This window comes from Scyliorhinus torazame, chromosome 20 (assembly GCF_047496885.1).
Source record: "Scyliorhinus torazame isolate Kashiwa2021f chromosome 20, sScyTor2.1, whole genome shotgun sequence".
Taxonomy (NCBI): domain Eukaryota; kingdom Metazoa; phylum Chordata; class Chondrichthyes; order Carcharhiniformes; family Scyliorhinidae; genus Scyliorhinus; species Scyliorhinus torazame.
Window position 1 is genome coordinate 127,142,436 of NC_092726.1, and position 17,501 is coordinate 127,159,936.

Below are 17,501 nucleotides of genomic sequence, written 5' to 3' on the forward strand. Positions count from 1 at the left end.
TCTGGTACAGCACATCAGGGGGTTCAGGAGGCCGTTCAGTACCGTGTGTCTGGTACAGCAGATCAGGGGAATCAGGAGGCCGTTCAGTACCGTATGTCTAGTACAGCAGATCAGGGGGATCAGGAGGCCGTTCAGTACCGTGTGTCTGGTACAGCAGATCAGGGGGATCAGGAGGCCGTTCAGTACCGTGTGTCTGGTACAGCAGATCAGGGGGACCAGGAGGCCGTTCAGTACCTTGTGTCTGGTACAGCAGATCAGGAGGATCAGGAGGCCGTTCAGTACCGTGTGTCTGGTACAGCAGATCAGGGGGATCAGGAGGCCGTTCAGTACCGTGTGTCTGGTACAGCAGATCAGGAGGATCAGGAGGCCGTTCAGTACCGTGTGTCTGGTACAGCAGCTCAGGGGGATCAGGAAGCCTTTCAGTACCGTGTGTCTGGTACAGCAGATCAGGAGGCCGTTCAGTACCGTGTGTCTGGTACAGCAGATCAGTAGGATCAGGAGGCCGTTCAGTACCTTGTGCCTAGTACATCAGATCAGGGGGATCAGGAGGCCGTTCAGTACCGTGTGTCTGGTACAGCAGATCAGGGGGATCAGGAGGCCGTTCACTACCGTGTGTCTGGTACAGCAGATCAGGGGGATCAGGAGGCCGTTCAGTACCTTGTGTCTGGTACAGCAGATCAGGGTGATCAGGAGGCCGTTCAGTACCGTGTGTCTAGTACAGCAGATCAGTGGGATCAGGAGGCCGTTCAGTACCGTGTGTCTAGTACAGCAGATCAGGGGAATCAGGAGGCCGTTCGGTACCGTGTGTCTGGTACAGCAGATCAGGGTGGTCAGGAGGCCGTTCAGTACCGTGTGTCTGGTCCAGCAGATCAGCGGGATCAGGAGGCCGTTCAGTACCGTGTGTCTGGTACAGCAGATCAGCGGGATCAGGAGGCCGTTCGGTACCGTGTGTCTGGTACAGCAGATCAGGGGGATCAGGAGGCCCTTCAGTACCGTGTGTCTGGTACAGCAGATCAGGAGGATCAGGAGGCCGTTAAGTACCGTGTGTCTGGTACAGCAGCTCAGGGGGATCAGGAGGCCGTTCAGTACCGTGTGTCTGGTACAGCAGATCAGGAGGATCAGGAGGCCGTTCAGTACCGTGTGTCTGGTACAGCAGATCAGCGGGATCAGGAGGCCGTTCGGTACCGTGTGTCTGGTACAGCAGATCAGGGGGATCAGGAGGCCCTTCAGTACCGTGTGTCTGGTACAGCAGATCAGGGGGATCAGGAGGCCCTTCAGTACCGTGTGTCTGGTACAGCAGATCAGGAGGATCAGGAGGCCGTTCAGTACCGTGTGTCTGGTACCGCAGATCAGCGGGATCAGGAGGCCGTTCAGTACCGTGTGTCTGGTACAGCAGCTCAGGGGGATCAGGAGGCCGTTCAGTACCGTGTGTCTGGTACAGCAGATCAGGAGGATCAGGAGGCCGTTCAGTACCGTGTGTCTGGTACAGCAGCTCAGGGGGATGAGGAGGCCGTTCAGTACCGTGTGTCTGGTACAGCAGATCAGGGGGATCAGGAGGCCGTTCGGTACCGTGTGTCTGGTACAGCAGATCAGGGGGATCAGGAGGCCGTTCAGTACCGTGTGTCTGGTACAGCACATCAGGGGGATCAGGAGGCCGCTCAGTACCGTGTGTCTGGTACAGCTCATCAGGGGGATCAGGAGGCCGTTCAGTACCGTGTGTCTAGTACAGTAGCTCAGGGGGATCAGGAGGCCGTTCAGTACCGTGTGTCTGGTACAGCACATCAGGGGGTTCAGGAGGCCGTTCAGTACCGTGTGTCTGGTACAGCAGATCAGGGGGATCAGGAGGCCGTTCAGTACCGTCTGTCTAGTACAGCAGAACAGGGGGATCAGGAGGCCGTTCAGTACCGTTTGTCTAGTACAGCAGATCAGGGGGATCAGGAGGCCGTTCAGTACCGTGTGTCTGGTACAGCAGATCAGGGGGATCAGGAGGCCGTTCAGTACCGTGTGTCTGGTACAGCAGATCAGGGGGATCAGGAGGCCGTTCAGTACCGTGTGTCTGGTACAGCAGATCAGGGGGACCAGGAGGCCGTTCAGTACCGTGTGTCTAGTACAGCAGATCAGGAGGCCGTTCAGTACCGTGTGTCTGGTACAGCAGATCAGGAGGATCAGGAGGCCGTTCAGTACCGTGTGTCTGGTACAGCAGCTCAGGGGGATCAGGAAGCCTTTCAGTACCGTGTGTCTGGTACAGCAGATCAGGAGGATCAGGAGGCCGTTCAGTACCGTGTGTCTGGTATAGCAGATCAGGGGGATCAGGAGGCCGTTCCGTACCGTGTGTCTGGGACAGGAGATCAGGGGGATCAGGAGGCCGTTCAGTACCGTGTGTCTGGTACAGCAGATCAGGGGGATCAGGAGCCCCTTCAGTACCGTGCGTCTGGTACAGAAGATCAGAGGGATCAGGAGGCCGTTCAGTACCGTGTGTCTGGTACAGCAGATCAGGGGGATCAGGAGGCCGTTCAGTACCGTGTGTCTGGTACAGCAGATCAGGGGGATCAGGAGGCCGTTCAGTACCGTGTGTCTGGTACAGCAGATCAGGGGGACCAGGAGGCCGTTCAGTACCGTGTGTCTAGTACAGCAGATCAGGAGGCCGTTCAGTACCGTGTGTCTGGTACAGCAGATCAGGAGGATCAGGAGGCCGTTCAGTACCGTGTGTCTGGTACAGCAGCTCAGGGGGATCAGGAAGCCTTTCAGTACCGTGTGTCTGGTACAGCAGATCAGGAGGATCAGGAGGCCGTTCAGTACCGTGTGTCTGGTATAGCAGATCAGGGGGATCAGGAGGCCGTTCCGTACCGTGTGTCTGGGACAGGAGATCAGGGGGATCAGGAGGCCGTTCAGTACCGTGTGTCTGGTACAGCAGATCAGGGGGATCAGGAGCCCCTTCAGTACCGTGCGTCTGGTACAGAAGATCAGAGGGATCAGGAGGCCGTTCAGTACCGTGTGTCTGGTACAGCAGATCAGGGGGATCAGGAGGCCGTTCAGTACCGTGTGTCTGGTACAGCAGATCAGGGGGATCAGGAGGCCGTTCAGTACCGTGTGTCTGGTACAGCAGATCAGGGGGATCAGGAGCCCCTTCAGTACCGTGCGTCTGGTACAGAAGATCAGAGGGATCAGTAGGCCGTTCAGTACCGTGTGTCTGGAACAGCAGATCAGGGTGATCAGGAGGCCGTTCAGTACCGTGTGTCTAGTACAGCAGATTAACGGGATCAGGAGGCCGTTCAGTACCGTGTGTCTGGTACAGCAGCTCAGGGGGATCAGGAGGCCGTTCAGTACCGTGTGTCTGGTACAGCAGCTCAGGGGGATCAGGAGGCCGTTCAGTACCGTGTGTCTGGTACAGCAGATCAGGGTGGTCAGGAGGCCGTTCAGTACCGTGTGTCTGGTACAGCAGATCAGGGGGATCAGGAGGCCCTTCAGTACCGTGTGTCTGGTACAGCAGATCAGGGTGGTCAGGAGGCCGTTCAGTACCGTGTGTCTGGTACAGCAGATCAGCGGGATCAGGAGGCCGTTCAGTACCGTCTGTCTAGTACAGCAGATCAGGAGGATCAGGAGGCCGTTCAGTACCTAGAGTCTGTTATAGCAGATCAGGGGGAAAAGGAGGCCGTTCAGTACCGTGTGTCTGGTACAGCAGATCAGGGGGATCAGGAGGCCGTTCAGTACCGTGTGTCTAGTACAGCAGATCAGGGGGATCAGGAGGCCGTTCAGTACCGTGTGTCTGGTACAGCAGATCAGGGGGATCAGGTGCCGTTCAGTACCGTGTATCTGGTACAGCAGATCAGGGGGATCAGGAGGCCGTTCAGTACCGTGTGTCTGGAACAGCAGATCAGGGTGATCTGGAGGCCGTTCAGTACTGTGCGTCTAGTACAGCAGATTAACGGGATCAGGAGGCCGTTCAGTACCGTGTGTCTGGTACAGCAGGTCAGGGGGATCAGGAGGCCGTTCAGTACCGTGTGTCTGGTACAGCAGATCAGGGGAATCAGGAGGCCGTTCAGTACCGTGTGTCTGGTACAGCAGATCAGGAGAAACAGGAGGCTGTTCAGTACCGTGTGTCTGGTACAGCAGATCAGGGGATCAGGAGGCCGTTCAGTACCGTGTGTCTGGTACAGCAGATCAGGGGATCAAGAGGCCGTTCAGTACCGTGTGTCTGGTACAGCAGATCAGGGGGATCAGGAGGCCGTTCAGTACCGTGTGTCTGGTGCAGCAGATCAGGAGGATCAGGAGGCCGTTCAGTACCGTGTGTCTGGTACAGCAGATCAGAAGGATCTGAAGCCGTTCAGTACCATGTATCTGGTACAGCAGCTCAGGGTGGTCAGGATGCCTTTCAGTACCGTGTGTCTAGTACAGCAGATCAGGGGGATCAGGAGGCCGTTCAGTACCGTGTGTCTGGTACAGCAGATCAGGGGGATCAGGAGGCCGTTCAGTACCATGTGTCTGGTACAGCAGATCAGGGGGATCAGGAGGCCGTTCGGTACCGCGTGTCCGGTACAGCAGATCAGGGGGATCAGGAGGCCGTTCGGTACCGCGTGTCTGGTACAGCAGATCAGCGGTATCAGGAGGCCGTTCGGTACCGCGTGTCTGGTACAGCAGATCAGGAGGCCGTTCAGTACCGTGTGTCTGGTACAGCAGATCAGGGGGATCAGGAGGCCGTTCAGTACCGTGTGCCTGGTACAGCAGCTCAGGGGGATCAGGAGGCCCTTCAGTACCGTGTGTCTGGTACAGCAGATCAGGGGGATCAGGAGGCCGTTCAGTACCGTGTGTCTGGTTCAGCAGCTAAGGGGGATCAGGAGGCCGTTCAGTACCTTGTGTCTGGTACAGCAGATCAGGGGGATCAGGAGGCCGTTCAGTACTGTGTGTCTGTTACAGCAGATCAGGGGGATCAGGAGGCCGTTCAGTACCGTGTGTCTGGTACAGCAGATCAGGGGGATCAGGAGGCCGTTGAATACCTTGTCTCTGGTACAACAGATCAGGAGGATCAGGAGGCCGTTCAGTACCGTGTGTCTGGTACAACAGATCAGGAGGATCAGGAGGCCGTTCGGTACCGTGTGTCTGGTACAGCAGATCAGGGGGATCAGGAGGCCGTTCAATACCTTGTCTCTGGTACAGCAGATCAGGGGGATCAGGAGGCCGTTCAATACCGTGTGTCTAGTACAGCAGATCAGGGGGATCAGGAGGCCGTTCAATACCTTGTCTCTGGTACAACAGATCAGGAGGATCAGGAGGCCGTTCAGTACCGTGTGTCTGTTACAGCAGATCAGGGGGATCAGGAGGCCGTTCAATACCTTGTCTCTGGTACAACAGATCAGGAGGATCAGGAGGCCGTTCAGTACCGTGTGTCTGGTACAACAGATCAGGAGGATCAGGAGGCCGTTCGGTACCGTGTGTCTGGTACAGCAGATCAGGGCGATCAGGAGGCCGTTCAATACCTTGTCTCTGGTACAGCAGATCAGGGGGATCAGGAGGCCGTTCAATACCGTGTGTTTAGTACAGCAGATCAGGGGGATCAGGAGGCCGTGCAATACCTTGTCTCTGGTACAGCACATCAGGAGGATCAGGAGGCCGTTCAGTACCGTGTGTCTGGTACAGCAGATCAGGGGGATCAGGAGGCCGTTCAGTACCGTGTGTCTGGTACAGCACATCAGGAGGATCAGGAGGCCGTTCAGTACCGTGTGTCTGGTACAGCAGATCAGGGGGATCAGGAGGCCGTTCAGTACCGTGTGTCAGGTACAGCAGATGATTGGGATCAGGAGGCCGTTCAGTACCGTGTGTCTGGTACAGCAGATCAGGGGGATCAGGAGGCCGTTCAGTACCGTGTGTCTGGTACAGCAGATCAGGAGGATCAGGAGGCCGTTCAGTACCGTGTGCCTGGTACAGCAGATGAGGGGGATCAGGAGGCCGTTCAGTACCGTGTATCTGTTACAGCAGATCAGGGGGATCAGGAGGCCGTTCAGTACCGTGTGTCTGGTGCAGCAGATCAGGGGGATCAGGAGGCCCTTCAGTACCGTGTTCCTGGTACAGCAGATCAGGGGGATCAGGAGGCCGTTCAGTACCGTGTGTCTAGTACAGCAGATCAGAGGGATCAGGAGGCCGTTCAGTACCGTGTGTCTGGTACAGCAGATCAGGGCGATCAGGAGGCCGTTCAGTACCGTGTGTCTAGTACAGCAGATCAGGTGGATCAGGAGGCCGTTCAGTATCTTGTGTCTGGTACAGCAGATCAGGGGGATCAGGAGGCCGTTCAGTACCGTGTGTCTGGTACAGCAGATCAGGGGGATCAGGAGGCCGTTCAGTACCGTGTGTCTGGTACAGCAGATCAGGGAGAGCAGGAGGCCGTTCAGTACCGTGTGTCTGGTATAGCAGATCAGGAGGATCAGGAGGCCGTTCAGTACCGTGTGTCTGGTACAGCAGCTCAGGGGGATCAGGAGGCCCTTCAGTACCGTGTGTCTGGTACAGCAGATCAGGGGGAGCAGGAGGCCGTTCAGTACCGTGTGTCTGGTACAGCAGATCAGGAGGATCAGGAGGCCGTTCAGTACCGTGTGTCTGGTACAGCAGATCAGGGGGATCAGGAGGCCGTTCAGTACAGTGTGTCTGGTACAGCAGATCAGGGGGATCAGGAGGCCGTTCAATACCTTGTCTCTGGTACAGTAGATCAGGAGGACCAGGAGGCCGTTCAGTACCGTGTGTCTGGTACAGCAGCTCAGGGGGATCAGGAGGCCTTTCAGTACCGTGTGTCTGGTACAGCAGATCAGGGGGATCAGGAGGCCGTTCAGTACCGTGTGTCTGGTACAGCAGATCAGGGGGATCAGGAGGCCGTTCAGAACCGTTATGTCTGGTACAACAGATCAGGGGGATCAGGAGGCCGTTCAGTACCGTGTGTCTGGTGCAGCAGATCAGGGGGATCAGGAGGCCGTTCAGTATCGTTATGTCTGGTACAACAGATCAGGGGGATCAGGAGGCCGTTCAGTACCGTGTGTCTAGTACAGCAGATCAGAGGGAACAGGAGACCGTTCAGTACCGTGTTTCTGGTACAGCAGATCAGGGCGATCAGGAGGCCGTTCAGCACCGTGTGTCTGGTACAGCAGATCAGGGGGATCAGGAGCCCCTTCAGTACCGTGTGCCTGGTACAGCAGCTCAGGGGGATCAGGAGGCCCTTCAGTACCGTGTGTCTGGTACAGCAGATCAGGGGGATCAGGAGGCCGTTCAGTACCGTGTGTCTGGTTCAGCAGCTAAGGGGGATCAGGAGGCCGTTCAGTACCTTGTGTCTGGTACAGCAGATCAGGGGGATCAGGAGGCCGTTCAGTACTGTGTGTCTGTTACAGCAGATCAGGGGGATCAGGAGGCCGTTCAGTACCGTGTGTCTGGTACAGCAGATCAGGGGGATCAGGAGGCCGTTGAATACCTTGTCTCTGGTACAACAGATCAGGAGGATCAGGAGGCCGTTCAGTACCGTGTGTCTGGTACAACAGATCAGGAGGATCAGGAGGCCGTTCGGTACCGTGTGTCTGGTACAGCAGATCAGGGGGATCAGGAGGCCGTTCAATACCTTGTCTCTGGTACAGCAGATCAGGGGGATCAGGAGGCCGTTCAATACCGTGTGTCTAGTACAGCAGATCAGGGGGATCAGGAGGCCGTTCAATACCTTGTCTCTGGTACAACAGATCAGGAGGATCAGGAGGCCGTTCAGTACCGTGTGTCTGTTACAGCAGATCAGGGGGATCAGGAGGCCGTTCAATATCTTGTCTCTGGTACAACAGATCAGGAGGATCAGGAGGCCGTTCAGTACCGTGTGTCTGGTACAACAGATCAGGAGGATCAGGAGGCCGTTCGGTACCGTGTGTCTGGTACAGCAGATCAGGGCGATCAGGAGGCCGTTCAATACCTTGTCTCTGGTACAGCAGATCAGGGGGATCAGGAGGCCGTTCAATACCGTGTGTCTAGTACAGCAGATCAGGGGGATCAGGAGGCCGTGCAATACCTTGTCTCTGGTACAGCACATCAGGAGGATCAGGAGGCCGTTCAGTACCGTGTGTCTGGTACAGCAGATCAGGGGGATCAGGAGGCCGTTCAGTACCGTGTGTCTGGTACAGCACATCAGGAGGATCAGGAGGCCGTTCAGTACCGTGTGTCTGGTACAGCAGATCAGGGGGATCAGGAGGCCGTTCAGTACCGTGTGTCAGGTACAGCAGATGATTGGGATCAGGAGGCCGTTCAGTACCGTGTGTCTGGTACAGCAGATCAGGGGGATCAGGAGGCCGTTCAGTACCGTGTGTCTGGTACAGCAGATCAGGAGGATCAGGAGGCCGTTCAGTACCGTGTGCCTGGTACAGCAGATGAGGGGGATCAGGAGGCCGTTCAGTACCGTGTATCTGTTACAGCAGATCAGGGGGATCAGGAGGCCGTTCAGTACCGTGTGTCTGGTGCAGCAGATCAGGGGGATCAGGAGGCCCTTCAGTACCGTGTTCCTGGTACAGCAGATCAGGGGGATCAGGAGGCCGTTCAGTACCGTGTGTCTAGTACAGCAGATCAGAGGGATCAGGAGGCCGTTCAGTACCGTGTGTCTGGTACAGCAGATCAGGGCGATCAGGAGGCCGTTCAGTACCGTGTGTCTAGTACAGCAGATCAGGTGGATCAGGAGGCCGTTCAGTATCTTGTGTCTGGTACAGCAGATCAGAGGGATCAGGAGGCCGTTCAGTACCGTGTGTCTGGTACAGCAGATCAGGGGGATCAGGAGGCCGTTCAGTACCGTGTGTCTGGTACAGCAGATCAGGGGGAGCAGGAGGCCGTTCAGTACCGTGTGTCTGGTATAGCAGATCAGGAGGATCAGGAGGCCGTTCAGTACCGTGTGTCTGGTACAGCAGCTCAGGGGGATCAGGAGGCCCTTCAGTACCGTGTGTCTGGTACAGCAGATCAGGGGGAGCAGGAGGCCGTTCAGTACCGTGTGTCTGGTACAGCAGATCAGGAGGATCAGGAGGCCGTTCAGTACCGTGTGTCTGGTACAGCAGATCAGGGGGATCAGGAGGCCGTTCAGTACAGTGTGTCTGGTACAGCAGATCAGGGGGATCAGGAGGCCGTTCAATACCTTGTCTCTGGTACAGTAGATCAGGAGGACCAGGAGGCCGTTCAGTACCGTGTGTCTGGTACAGCAGCTCAGGGGGATCAGGAGGCCTTTCAGTACCGTGTGTCTGGTACAGCAGATCAGGGGGATCAGGAGGCCGTTCAGTACCGTGTGTCTGGTACAGCAGATCAGGGGGATCAGGAGGCCGTTCAGAACCGTTATGTCTGGTACAACAGATCAGGGGGATCAGGAGGCCGTTCAGTACCGTGTGTCTGGTGCAGCAGATCAGGGGGATCAGGAGGCCGTTCAGTATCGTTATGTCTGGTACAACAGATCAGGGGGATCAGGAGGCCGTTCAGTACCGTGTGTCTAGTACAGCAGATCAGAGGGAACAGGAGACCGTTCAGTACCGTGTTTCTGGTACAGCAGATCAGGGCGATCAGGAGGCCGTTCAGCACCGTGTGTCTGGTACAGCAGATCAGGGGGATCAGGAGCCCCTTCAGTACCGTGTGTCTGGTACAGCAGATCAGGAGGATCAGGAGGCCGTTCAGTACCGTGTGCTTCGTACAGCAGATCAGGGGGATCAGGAGGACGTTCAGTACCGTGTGTCTGGTGCAGCAGATCAGGGGGATCAGGAGGCCGTTCAGTACCGTGTCTAGTACAGCAGATCAGGGGGATCAGGAGGCCGTTCAGTACCGTGTGTCTGGTACAGCAGATCAGGGGGATCAGGAGGACGTCCAGTACCGTGTGTCTGGTACAGCAGATCAGGGGGATCAGGAGGCCGTTCAGTACCGTGTGTCTGGTACAGCAGATCAGGGGGATCAGGAGGCCGTTCAGTACCGTGTGTCTAGTACAGCAGATCAGGGGGATCAGGAGGCCGTTCAGTACCTTGGGTCTGGTACAGCAGATCAGGGGGATCAGGAGGCCGTCCAGTACCGTGTGTCTGGTACAGCAGATCAGGGGGATCAGGAGGCCGATCAGTACCGTGTGTCTGTTACAGCAGATCAGGGGGATCAGGAGGCCGTCCAGTACCGTCTGTCTGGTACAGAAGATCAGGGGGATCAGGAGGCCGTTCAGTACCGTGTGTCTGGTACAGCAGATCAGGGGGATCAGGAGGCCGATCAGTACCGTGTGTCTGGTACAGCAGATCAGGGGGATCAGGTGGCCGTTCAGTACCGTGTGTCTAGTACAGCAGATCAGGGGGATCAGGAGGCTGTCCAGTACCTTGTGTCTCGTTCAGCAGATCAGGGGGATCAGGAGGCCGTTCCGTACCGTGTGTCTGGTACAGCAGCTCAGGGGGATCAGGAGGCCGTTCAGTACCGTGTGTCTGGTACAGCAGATCAGGGGGATCAGGAGCCCCTTCAGTGCCGTGTGTCTGGTACTGAAGATCAGGGGGATCAGGAGGCCGTTCATAACCGTGTGTCTGGTATAGCAGATCAGGGGCATCAGGAGGCCGTTCAGTACCGTGTGTCTGGTACAACAGATCAGTGGGATTAGGAGGCCGTTCAGTACCGTGTGTCTGGTGCAGCAGATCAGGGGGATCAGGAGGTCCTTCAGTACCGAGTGTCTGGTACAGCAGATCAGGGGGATCAGGAGGCCGTTCAGTACCGTGTGTCTAGTACAGCAGATCAGGGGGATCAGGGGCCCCTTCAGTACCGTGTGTCTGGTACTGCAGATCAGGAGGATCAGGAGGCCGTTCAGTACCGTGTGCCTGGTACAGCAGATCAGGGGGATCAGGAGGACGTTCAGTACCGTGTGTCTGGTGCAGCAGATCAGGGGGATCAGGAGGTCCTTCAGTACCGTGTGTCTGGTACAGCAGATCAGGATGATCAGGAGGCCGTTCAGTACCGTTATGTCTGGTACAACAGATCAGGGGGATCAGGAGGCCGTTCAGTACCGTGTGTCTAGTACAGCAGATCAGGGGGATCAGGAGGCCGTTCAGTACCGTGTGTCTGGTACAGCAGATCAGGAGGATCAGGAGGCCGTTCAGTATCTTGTGTCTGGTACAGCAGATGAGGGGGATCAGGGGGCCGTTCAGTACCGTGTGTCTGGTACAGCAGATCAGGAGGATCAGGAGGTGTCTGTTACAGCAGATGAGGGAGATCAGGAGGCCGTTCAGTATCGTGTGTCTGTTACAGCAGATCAGGGGCATCAGGAGGCCGTTCAGTATCGTGTGTCTGGTGCAGCAGATCAGGTGGATCAGGAGGCCGTTCAGTATCTTGTGTCTGGTACAGCAGATCAGGGGGATCAGGAGGCCGTTCAATACCGTGTGTCTGGTACAGCAGATCAGAGGGAGCATGAGGCCGTTCAGTACCGTGTGTCTGGTAAAGCAGATCAGGGGGATCAGGAGGCCGGTCAGTACCGTGTGTCTGGTACAGCAGATCAGGGGGATCAGGAGGCCGTTCAGTACCGTGTGTCTGGTACAGCAGATCATGGGGATCAGGAGGCCGTCCAGTACCTTGTGTCTCGTACAGCAGATCAGGGGGATCAGGAGGCCGTTCCGTACCGTGTGTCTGGTACAGCAGATCAGGGGGATCAGGAGCCCCTTCAGTACCGTGGGTCTGGTACAGAAGATCAGAGGGATCAGGAGGCCGTTCAGTACCTTTTGTCTGGTACAGCAGATCAGGGGGTTCAGGAGCCCCTTCAGTACCGTGGGTCTGGTACAGAAGATCAGAGGGATCAGGAGGCCGTTCAGCACCGTGTGTCTGGTACAGCAGATCAGTGGGAGCAGGAGGCCGTTCAGTACCTTGTGTCTGGTACAGCAGATCAGGGGGATCAGGAGGCCGTTCAGTACCGTGTATCTGGTACAGCAGATCAGGGGGTCAGGAGGCCGTTCAGTACTGTGTGTCTGGTACAGCAGATCAGGGGGAGCAGGAGGCCGTTCAGTACCGTTTGTCTAGTACAGCAGATCAGGGGGATCAGGAGGCCGTTCAGTACCGTGTGTCTGGTACAGCAGATCAGGGGGACCAGGAGGCCGTTCAGTACCGTGTGTCTAGTACAGCAGTTCAGGGGGATCAGGAGGCCGTTCAGTACCGTGTGTCTGGTACAGCAGATCAGGGGATCAGGAGGCCGTTCAGTACCGTGTGTCTGGTACAGCAGATCAGGGGGACCAGGAGGCCGTTCAGTTCCGTGTGTCTAGTACAGCAGATCAGGGGGATCAGGAGGCCGTTCAGTACCGTGTGTCTGGTACAGCAGATCAGGGGATCAGGAGGCCGTTCAGTACCGTGTGTCTGGTACAGCAGATCAGGGGGACCAGGAGGCCGTTCAGTACCGTGTGTCTAGTACAGCAGATCAGGGGGATCAGGAGGCCGTTCAGTACCGTGTGTCTGGTACAGTAGATCAGGGGGACCAGGAGGCCGTTCAGTACCGTGTGTCTGGTACAGCAGATCAGGGGGATCAGGAGGCCGTTCAGTACCGTGTGTCTGGTACAGCAGCTCAGGGGGATCAGGAAGCCTTTCAGTACCGTGTGTCTGGTACAGCAGATCAGGAGGCCGTTCAGTACCGTGTGTCTGGTACAGCAGATCAGTAGGATCAGGAGGCCGTTCAGTACCGTGTGTCTAGTGCAGCAGATCAGAGGGATCAGGAGGCCGTTCAGTACCGTGTGTCTGGTACAGCAGATCAGGGCGATCAGGAGGCCGTTCAGTACCGTGTGTCTCGTACAGCAGATCAGGTGGATCAGGAGGCCGTTCAGTATCTTGTGTCTGGTACAGCAGATCAGGGGGATCAGAAGGTCGTTCAGTACCGTGTGTCTGGTACAGCAGATCAGAGGGAGCAGGAGGCCGTTCAGTACCGTGTGTCTGGTAAAGCAGATCAGGGGGATCAGGAGGCCGGTCAGTACCGTGTGTCTGGTACAGCAGATCAGGGGGATCAGGAGGCCGTTCAGTACCGTGTGTCTGGTACAGCAGATCATGGGGATCAGGAGGCCGTCCAGTACCTTGTGTCTCGTACAGCAGATCAGGGGGATCAGGAGGCCGTTCCGTACCGTGTGTCTGGTACAGAAGATCAGGGGGATCAGGAGCCCCTTCAGTACCGTGGGTCTGGTACAGAAGATCAGAGGGATCAGGAGGCCGTTCAGTACCTTTTGTCTGGTACAGCAGATCAGGGGGTTCAGGAGCCCCTTCAGTACCGTGGGTCTGGTACAGAAGATCAGAGGGATCAGGAGGCCGTTCAGCACCGTGTGTCTGGTACAGCAGATAAGTGGGAGCAGGAGGCCGTTCAGTACCTTGTGTCTGGTACAGCAGATCAGGGGGATCAGGAGGCCGTTCAGTACCGTGTATCTGGTACAGCAGATCAGGGGGTCAGGAGGCCGTTCAGTACCGTTTGTCTAGTACAGCAGATCAGGGGGATCAGGAGGCCGTTCAGTACCGTGTGTCTGGTACAGCAGATCAGGGGGACCAGGAGGCCGTTCAGTACCGTGTGTCTAGTACAGCAGATCAGGGGGATCAGGAGGCCGTTCAGTACCGTGTGTCTGGTACAGCAGATCAGGGGATCAGGAGGCCGTTCAGTACCGTGTGTCTGGTACAGCAGATCAGGGGGACCAGGAGGCCGTTCAGTTCCGTGTGTCTAGTACAGCAGATCAGGGGGATCAGGAGGCCGTTCAGTACCGTGTGTCTGGTACAGCAGATCAGGGGATCAGGAGGCCGTTCAGTGCCGTGTGTCTGGTACAGCAGATCAGGGGGACCAGGAGGCCGTTCAGTACCGTGTGTCTAGTACAGCAGATCAGGGGGATCAGGAGGCCGTTCAGTACCGTGTGTCTGGTACAGCAGATCAGGGGGATCAGGAGGCCGTTCAGTACCGTGTGTCTGGTACAGCAGATCAGGGGTACCAGGAGGCCGTTCAGTACCGTGTGTCTAGTACAGCAGATCAGGGGGATCAGGAGGCCGTTCAGTACCGTGTGTCTGGTACAGCAGCTCAGGGGGATCAGGAAGCCTTTCAGTACCGTGTGTCTGGTACAGCAGATCAGGAGGCCGTTCAGTACCGTGTGTCTGGTACAGCAGATCAGTAGGATCAGGAGGCCGTTCAGTACCGTGTGTCTGGTACAGCAGATCAGGGTGGTCAGGAGGCCGTTCAGTACCGTGTGTCTGGTGCAGCAGATTAGGGGATCAGGAGGCCGTTCAGTACCTAGAGTCTGTTATAGCAGATCAGGGGGATCAGGAGGCCGTTCAGTACCGTGAGTCTGGTGCAGCAGATCAGGAGGATCAGGAGGCCGTTCAGTACCGTGTGTCTAGTACAGCAGATCAGGGTGGTCAGGAGGCCGTTCAGTACCGTGGGTCTGGTCCAGCAGATCAGCGGGATCAGGAGGCCGTTCAGTACCTTGTGTCTGGTACAGCAGATCAGGGGGATCAGGAGGCCGTTCAGTATCGTGTGTCTGGTACAGCAGCTCAGGGGGATCAGGAGGCCGTTCAGTACCGTGTGTCTGGTACAGCAGATCAGCGGGATCAGGAGGCCGTTCAGTACCGTGTGTCTAGTACAGCAGATCAGGGGGATCAGGAGGCCGTTCAGTACCGTGTGTCTGGTACAGCAGATCAGGGGCATCAGGAGGCCGTTCAGTACCGTGTGTCTGGTACAGCAGATCAGGGGGATCAGGAGGCCGTTCAGTACCGTGTGTCTGGTACAGCAGATCAGGAGGATCAGGAGGCCGTTCAGTACCGTGTGTCTAGTACAGCAGATCAGGGGGATCAGGAGGCCGTTCGGTACCGTGTGTCTAGAAGAGCAGATCAGGGGGATCAGGAGGCCGTTCAGTACCTTGTGTCTGGTACAGCAGATCAGGGGGATCAGGAGGCCGTTCAGTACCGTGTGTCTAGTACAGCAGATCAGGGGGATCAGGAGGCCGTTCAGTACCGTGTGTCTAGTACAGCAGATCAGGGGGAATCAGGAGGCCGTTCAGTACCGTGTGTCTAGTACAGCAGATCAGGGGGATCAGGAGGCCGTTCAGTACCGTGTGTCTAGTACAGCAGATCAGGGGGATCAGGAGGCCGTTCAGTACCGTGTGTCTGGTACAGCAGATCAGGGGGACCAGGAGGCTGTTCAGTACCGTGTGTCTGGTACAGCAGATCAGGGGGATCAGGAGGCCGTTCAGTACCGTGTGTCTAGTACAGCATATCAGGGGAATCAGGAGGCCGTTCCGTACCGTGTGTCTAGTACAGCAGATCAGGGGGATCAGGAGGCCGTTCAGTACCGTGTGTCTGGTACAGCAGATCAGGGGGACCAGGAGGCTGTTCAGTACCGTGTGTCTGGAACAGCAGATCAGCGGGATCAGGAGGCCGTTCAGAACCGTGTGTCTGGTACAGCAGATCAGCGGGATCAGGAGGCCGTTCAGTCCCGTGTGTCTAGTACAGCAGATCAGGGGGATCAGGAGGCCGTTCAGTACATTGTGTCTGGTACAGCAGACAGGTGGATCAGGAGGCCGTTCAGTACCGTGTGTCTGGTACAGCAGATCAGGGGGATCAGGAGGCCGTTCAGTACCGTGTGTCTGGTACAGCAGATCAGGGGGACCAGGAGGCTGTTCAGTACCGTGTGTCTGGTACAGCAGATCAGGAGGATCAGGAGGCCGTTCAGTACCGTGTGTCTGGAACAGCAGATCAGCGGGATCAGGAGGCCGTTCAGAACCGTGTGTCTGGTACAGCAGATCAGCGGGATCAGGAGGCCGTTCAGTACCGTGTGGCTGGTACAGCCGCTCAGGGGGATCAGGAGGCCGTTCAGTACCGTGTGTCTGGTGCAGCAGATCAGGGAGATCAGGAGGCCGTTCAGTACCGTGTGTCTAGTACAGCAGATCAGGGGGATCAGGAGGCCGTTCAGTACCGTGTGGCTGGTACAGCACATCAGGAGGATCAGGAGGCCGTTCAGTACCGTGTGTCTGGTACAGCAGATCAGAGGGATCAGGAGGCCGTTCAGTACCGTGTGTCTAGTACAGCAGATCAGGGGGATCAGGAGCCCCTTCAGTACCGTGTGTCTGGTACAGCAGATCAGGAGGATCAGGAGGCCGTTCAGTACCGTGTGCCTGGTACAGCAGATCAGGGGGATCAGGAGGACGTTCAGTACCGTGTGTCTGGTGCAGCAGATCAGGGGGATCAGGAGGTCCTTCAGTACCGTGTGTCTGGTACAGCAGATCAGGGTGATCAGGAGGCCGTTCAGTACCGTTATGTCTGGTACAACAGATCAGGGGGATCAGGAGGCCGTTCAGTACCGTGTGTCTAGTACAGCAGATCAGGGGGATCAGGAGGCCGTTCAGTACCGTGTGTCTGGTACAGCAGATCAGGAGGATCAGGAGGCCGTTCAGTATCTTGTGTCTGGTACAGCAGATGAGGGGGATCAGGGGGCCGTTCAGTACCGTGTGTCTGGTACGGCAGATCAGGAGGATCAGGAGGCCGTTCAGTACCGTGTGTCTGGTACAGCAGATGAGGGGGATCAGGAGGCCGTTCAGTACCGTGTGTCTGTAACAGCAGATCAGGGGGATCAGGAGGCCGTTCAGTACCGTGTGTCTGGTGCAGCAGATCAGGTGGATCAGGAGGCCCTTCAGTACCGTGTTTCTGGTACAGCAGGTCAGGGGGATCAGGAGGCCGTTCAGTACCGTTATGTCTGGTACAACAGATCAGGGGGATCAGGAGGCCGTTCAGTACCGTTTGTATAGTGCAGCAGATCAGAGGGATCAGGAGGCCGTTCAGTACCGTGTGTCTGGTACAGCAGATCAGGGCGATCAGGAGGCCGTTCAGTACCGTGTGCCTAGTACAGCAGATCAGGTGGATCAGGAGGCCGTTCAGTATCTTGTGTCTGGTACGGCAGATCAGGGGGATCAGGAGGCCGTTCAGTACCGTGTGTCTGGTACAGCAGATCAGAGGGAGCAGGAGGCCGTTCAGTACCGTGTGTCTGGTACAGCAGATCAGGGGGTCAGGAGGCCGTTCAGTACCGTGTGTCTGGTACAGCAGATCAGGGGGAGCAGGAGGCCGTTCAGTACCGTTTGTCTAGTACAGCAGATCAGGGGGATCAGGAGGCCGTTCAGTACCGTGTGTCTGGTACAGCAGATCAGGGGATCAGGAGGCCGTTCAGTACCGTGTGTCTGGTACAGCAGATCAGGGGGACCAGGAGGCCGTTCAGTTCCGTGTGGCTAGTACAGCAGATCAGGGGGATCAGGAGGCCGTTCAGTACCGTGTGTCTGGTACAGCAGATCAGGGGATCAGGAGGCCGTTCAGTACCGTGTGTCTGGTACAGCAGATCAGGGGGACCAGGAGGCCGTTCAGTACCGTGTGTCTAGTACAGCAGATCAGGGGGATCAGGAGGCCGTTCAGTACCGTGTGTCTGGTACAGCAGATCAGGGGGATCAGGAGGCCGTTCAGTACCGTGTGTCTGGTACAGCAGATCAGGGGGACCAGGAGGCCGTTCAGTACCATGTGTCTAGTACAGC